Source organism: Ovis aries, chromosome 2 (assembly GCF_016772045.2).
Source record: "Ovis aries strain OAR_USU_Benz2616 breed Rambouillet chromosome 2, ARS-UI_Ramb_v3.0, whole genome shotgun sequence".
Taxonomy (NCBI): domain Eukaryota; kingdom Metazoa; phylum Chordata; class Mammalia; order Artiodactyla; family Bovidae; genus Ovis; species Ovis aries.
In genome coordinates, this window is record NC_056055.1 from 205,316,762 (window position 1) to 205,323,950 (window position 7,189).

Here is a 7,189-nt window from a genome sequence, read left to right on the forward strand (position 1 = left end):
ATTACAGTGAGCACTTAAAAAAATAAAATTACTCCACTAGCCTAAGAAAAATTTTTGATATAATTAAGTTGAAATTGGGGTGGCATTTTACCTTTTAAGAGGGCATTTTAAGAATCTTTGTTGTCGTTTTTGGACTCTGAGGGAAACATTAACATTCTTCTCTGAAGACATCTTGATTTTTTTCTTCAGATCCATAAAAAGTACTGTCGCCTGTTATAAAATGTACTTTTTTTTTTCCACATGTGGTTATGTTGACAGATTGAAAATTGCTTAAAAAAGTATAATTCTACTGAGTGTATAAAAGTGAAGACATGGCCAGTAGAATCAAGGAGTCCTTTGGGAGCTTCGAGAAGACAGCTACAAGAGAAACAGACACTATTTCAAGGGTGGATTTTGATAATGTCAACAAAATGATGCTAGTGGCCTTGTTTTTCTTCTTTGCCAGTCCCGTGCCTGTTTCCTAAGTTCCTGAGACCAGTGATGAAGGTAGAAGGGGAGGAGTAGGGGGAGGTAACAAAGCTGTTACTGTTCCTGCAGAAGCCAGAAACCCGCACGGCCAGCAGGGCTCCATACAGTGTTGCTTTGAGTGTGGTAAGTGACCTGCACTGATAAAAAGGAGTGAGACCCAAACTTGCTGGAAGCAGAGCATGGGACTGGAGAAAGCGTTTGTTACCAACCAGCTTCTTTATATACCCATCTCATTTAGTCCTTAGAAAGTGACTAGTTGCTAGTGGGACTAACTTGAGGTGGGTGAACCTAGAGCCTATTACACAGAGTGAAGTAAGTCAGAAAGAGAAAATCAAATATTGTCTATTAATGCATGGAATCTAGAAAGATGTTACTGATGAACCTATGTGCAGGGCAGCAATGGAGACAGATGTGGAGCACAGACGTGGGACACAGTGGGGGTGGAGTGGGTGGGATGGATTGAGAGAACAGCATGGAAACATATCCATTACCAAATGTAAAACAGACAGCAAGTGGGAACGTCCTGTGTGACAGGGAGCTCAACCCAGGGTTGTGTGACAACCCAGAGGGGTGGGATCGGGTGAGAGATGGGAGGTGTGTTCTGGAGGGAGGGGCCGTAGGGAGGGGGCTGATACTTGCTGATGATATATGGCAGAGGCCAATGCAATATTGTAAAGCAGTTGTCCTCCAATTAAAACAAAAAATAGTTCTTCATTCTTGCAAGAAGAAATAGAACTGTGTATGAAGATAGCAAATACCAGCTAAGAAACTCTGAAAGATCTAAACTTCAGATTATCTTAATATTGTCAGTGGGGTATAGAGGGGTTTTGTTCTTAAGAGAGAAGCAGTAGTTTCAAATGATGTACAGTTTATAGAAGAGCAATGTAACAGAGGTATTAAAAGAACTCTCAAAACTAATACTGCCAACTCAATTGCCATTTGTACAGCTGTTTAAGTTTTTTGCCTGTTCGCACATACGTATATTTTTACCCATTGTGGTCAGAACAACATGGTCTACTTTTTGTTTAATACATTTTTAACATTTTCTTTTGTTACTTCATTTTTGTAAGGTCTTGTTTGAGGGGGGTAGACTTTGAAAGTAGAAATTAATTTTATGTTTGATTTATAGAATTTTATGGATAATTATAAAATTTGAGCTTGAAGCAATTTTTTAAAATATCCAGACAATAAACAAAAAGGCAGGAAATGACATTCCTTCTTCCAGTGTGCTTCCCATTCAGGCAGTTTATGGTTTGGTGGCTGTCTTTCTTCAGATGAGAAGCAGATCTTGTTATAGCATGGAAAACGTGCCAGGAGTAAATAAATCACAAATAATCCTGTCTGGTAGTTTTTTCAAAAAAAAAACTTGGTTTTATGTATGTCTAAAATACTTGCAAATTCTTGTTTTAATTTTTAACACTTGATGGTAAAAATGAAACTGTTACCCTACCATGGTAACTATCATGGATAAAGTTGTAAGGTACCTGTCTCCAAATGGCAATCAGTAAATGTTTTTGAATAAATGAATGAAATCTTTATTGAAGTTTTCTATGCACATATAGGAAATTATTAAAGGTACTTAATAGTTGATAAAGAAAACCAAACTACTTCTAATACTAATAGTACTTTGTGATATGTATTGCTGAAAGTATTTAAGAAGATGTTTTATGGACATCTTTCAGTGATGTCTGTATTAGGTGTGAACATAGATTTATAATCAGCTATAGTTCTACAAAGTATCAACCAGAATAGTTGGTAAGCAAGGAGACCTTTGTTCCTCTATATCTTATCATCAGATTATCATTAAACTAGAAAATATGTAAGGATCAGAGTTCTTTATTATGTTAGCAAGAGCATTATTTCCCAAAGTGTCTCATGGTACCCTATCCTCTGAGATACTCTGAGAAAAAGTTTCCTTGATCATATTCATTCTCAGATTGTGTATGCATGTTCTTTCTCAGACACCTGTAAATGCATATTATACTGGAAGAGCTGAGAAGTTCTAATGTAAGGAAACCTATTTTAACTTGATGTAACACTGAATGTTCCAAATGTATTTGATGAAGGTACCCCTTTACAGGTTACGCCTATTATCCTGAAAAACTGGTGTTTCATGGAAATGTAGTGTTCACAGAACAGAACCCTTTTTGTCCAAAGTGATCTATATAGACAAGTAGGAACATCTGTCTTTGCTAGTTCTTTAATCTGTGCATGGTCCAGAAATTCTCCAGGCTAGGAGTGACCTAGTCATTCCAATTCACCTGAATTCCATATTCTCTCACTCCCTTACCTCTACTATGTTTCCTTGTTAGAGCCCTTGTACTCTACTGACTCTCTCCTCATGACTTCCATTTCTGTCTAGAGACTGTGAACCATTTAGTCAGGCAACATTTTTTATTGGTCCCTTCCTGTATGCCAGATCTTATGCCAGATGCTGGGGATATAGCAGTGAGCCAAACAGACATGGAACTTACTGTGCTCTCTGTCTTCTGTGCTTCACCCCAGGAGGAAGAACCCCAAAATCTCATGTGCCAAAGCTTAACTTCCTAGCACTTGAGTTCTCTAGGTCCTTGGTTTGGAAGCAACTCAAAGACCCTTCAGGTTAGTGGCTGAAAGGGGCAGAAGAAGGAACTTGCAGCTGACTACACGACAAACAGAAGGCTTCCATTACAGGTACAAGGAGGGAAGAAGGGCAAGGAACTGTTGGGAGTCAAACCATTATTTTTGTTATTTTTAGTTCATGAGCAAGAGAATTAAACTACATATCTTACCAAGGAAAACTGTCAACATTGATGATGAACAGGAATACTGGAGATCATTTAGAGTGACAAGAAACAAAGCTAGGAATTGGTTTGACTAGGTTAAACAGAGATTTTTGTCCAAATTTCTATGACTTGTTCAAGTATACTGTATCACTAAGTTGTTTATCTTTTATGATTTGTTGTTTGTATTGCAAGGTCATCAGCTAATAGATAATTAATTTTTAGAGCTTAAAAGGATATTGTAGAGATTATGTGGTAACCTGCTCACAGTTTAAAATTTTGGAGGGAGAAGCCTAGAGCCTCTGGGAGTAGAAGAGTAATATTCTTGGGCTTTCATTTTGGATTTTCTTAATAGCTTCAGATAGCTTTCTGAAGACGGGTGCTTAAGTCAGTGCTGCTGTTATATTCATAGGGATTTTGTTAAGCTTTCAAGGAGGTGTAGATTCAGAAGGAATTGGGAAAAAATTTTTTTAATATTCTTGATGCAGAGGCTTTGAGGGAGATGCAAATGTGTTTTGAATGTTAAACTTACTTAGATTTAAAAATACATATCTTCAAGCAAAGTTGCCATGACAACCTTTCTTAATGTGTGTATAAAATTTATGTGTCTCTGAGATTTTCATCTTTCCCAATACAGGGTTTAATCACAAGAATTGGGCACTGTGGTATATTTCTAGCTAGATGATGACCTGTGAGAATTATGTAATTTGGGGAAATGCAAATCAAGTATTACAGCAGTTGTGTAGCATGATGATCCCACCAAGGTAAATTTCACCTTGTTCTCTCCATGATCAGAGATTGATCTGGCTTGAAATCTAAGCTGAAATTCTATATGCAAATAGAACCATGTGTCTGTTTTGAGTTTCTGTTTTGTTGTATTTAGAGGATTTGTAGGAGAGCCCTTGGAGGTGTGGGAAATTTTGTACTAAATCTCTTGGATAACCACCCAAACTGATCCTGTCTCTTTGGGATCATTAAATCTAATCCATAGTTGATAGCATAAGTTGACTCAGAACCACAAGAGACATCTCTGCAATGGCCAGGCATGTGCACACAGATACCACAGAGACTCCTGGCCTGAACTCCAATCCAGCAATGCTGAGAGATACTATTATCAGACCTCTTCACTTCCTTTTACTTCACTTCAGATATTTGTCTGTCAGACTCTCTTTTGCACGTCAGGGGCCAGGAGAAGACTGCTAGGATTTTGGACACTCAAACTTTGGAAGAAAGGAATTCTCATCCTTAGTTTGGGAAATACGAATTTATTTAGCAATGGAATAAGGAGGTGATCACTGGTGCCTTTTAGTAACTATGACTTGAACTTAACTCTTAACATGGCTACTTGAGATTTTGAGATGTTTGCAATAGAGCTGTTATGTTTTATATTTTAGTTTTTCCGCAGCACAGTCAAGAACCCTTGAAAGTAATTAATTAAGGTGAGGTTAGAAGTATCATCTACTAATGTGCTGGCTTTGATTTAGTCTTACAGACTTTGTAAAACTATGTTACATTTAAGAGAACCCATGGATATGTTCTAATCTAATACCCTTATAAAAGGGGAAAATCAAAGCTGAGACAACTTATTTTATATGAGAGTTTGCCCATACTAGTACAGTTTTTTTTTTTTCAAACTTTTTCCAAATGTGATTTCCTTTTGATTTTATCTTATTCCCTAAAGGATGAATTTGAAACCAAGGAAAGGACCCCTAAACAAAAACCACCTAATTTAGTATACTATGCTTTTGATAACTGGGAGAAACAGGATAATAGTCTCCTAAAAACAAACACTTAAAAACAGTTGTCCTATCTGTGAATGGGACATGCTATGATATTTATAAAGGTTTGGGGGTTTATTTTATAAGAGGCACAATCAGGGCCAGCTACATAATTTGTATGCTCAGTGCAAAATGAAAGTGTGGGGTCTAAGCTGGTGATGAAGTCAATCTGTCCTCACATGAGTTTGCTCCTGTAACCCATGGTTGATGAGAGGGTGACCCCCAAGGGATTGAAGTCCCCATGCTGGGACAGTGTTGTTTATCTGAAATGGGATAGGCAAAGAAGCCCCATCTGGTGAAAATGCTGTGGTGTGGCCAGCCCAAGGCAGACATGACTTCTTGCCCTGCCTCAAGATTGCAGAGCAAACTGCTTGCTGGATCCCAGCCCTCCCCACACCTGCTCCCAGGCCCCCCACTGGAGGGTGACATGGCAGAAAGTGGGCCTCCCTCATCAGCTATCCTGCTAATGCAGTCTTACTGCTGCTCCGGGTAGAAAGCAGCCATGGTAATTAATGGGTGGGGGTGGGGGGAGCAAGGCCAGACAAGGTCCAAAGCACCAGGAAGCTGGTAACAGAACATGTCTAGGGAGGCAAGGAAGTAAGCTCTAAGTCCCTGGTATATACTCCAGGGTCCCATTGGACTTCATTTACAAAAGACAAATTCACAAGTAAAATGTGAGAATTTCGCTGCAGTGCCCTCTCAGTGTTATACCCCAACATGAGGTCCTTCTGAGCAGTGGGCTTCTGAGGGACTGCACTGGTTGCAGCCCATGAAACCAGCCCTGGGCACATCTCACCTTATACATCATTGAACTGTGACTCAGTGGTTTTTGAGCACTGCGTTTTCTGGTTTATGCCAGTCATTCTTGCAAATACCCATAAATGTCTTTTTTATGATTTATCCTCAAGCGATTCAAGCCTCTCTAGGATATCTTAAAATTATTTACAAAATAAGCAACAAATAGATGCCAAACATAAAAGCAATTTCATAATACACATTTTTATTAAAGTTGCAAAATGATCCAGTACACTAATAGTGGATTAAATCCTAAATCTTAAGCCTCATATAAACTCCTGTTTTCCCATATTTTAATCATAATTGCCAAACATTTTGTTCTGCTGGAAGATAAAGTGGGATTTTTCCCCTGAAATAATCAACATAAAACCCTATGAAATATTTCAATGATATGAGTCATTCACTTATTCATATGGTTGGACATCTAGATAATAGGAATAGATAATAGGAATCTGTGAGAAATATATTGTTAATTCCCGTGGAGGAGGAAGTAAGAAATCCTACCAATGTATTTTCAGTGTAGTTAAATTCAGCATTCTTTTCCATTTAAAAATACCCAAATTATTCTCTTCTAGTCTTTTCTTTCCAAGAGGCTACATAAAATTACTTTGACAAAGAGAATCATGAGTCACTTTTTTGCTGTTAACCGCTTTTACATTCCATTTCATGAACATAGCAATCATGAACAATATTCTTATTCTTAGCAACCTTGTGCTACACATGTGAGTCTTGTTAACAGATACCATGATGTTTAGTTAGCAGTCTTGTCAAAGTATAACCTATTTGTTTGCAATATTACTGAAACTGACAAGTAATATTGTTGTAAAAAAAAGTTAGCAGCTTTGGAAATTATACATGCTTCTGTGAATATTCAATATACAGGTTCTAATGGTATTAATGCATAATCAGAAAAACTGGTACCTTTCAAACTCTTAGCAATTCATGTTATTAAGGGAAGTATAGTTATCAGTAATAAAAACCTAGTTAGTACATTTTGAGACTTGACACTCTATAAACCTTTAAGATAAAATGTGAACAAAAGTAGCTAATTTTAGAAATCCAGTTTTTGTGAACTGATTGGTGATCTGTTCTGCTATGGGAAACAATGATCTGTTTTATGCTTTAGCTCTGAAATTTATGTTTCTCCTATGGGGGGAGGGAATATGTAAAGCCAGTTTCAGTGGAAACTAAAGATTTGAGGAATTTGTATTCTTCAAAAAATACCTTTCAAGATCAATTACCTACTCCATTGGTTATATCTATACACAGAGATATATTATGGAAGAATTTCAGGTTTATATTGTCCATTCTCATGATTTAATGGGAAAAAACATCTTATTTTTCACAGGGGAGGGAGCTATTTTGTGGTCTATCACAGGAAACTGT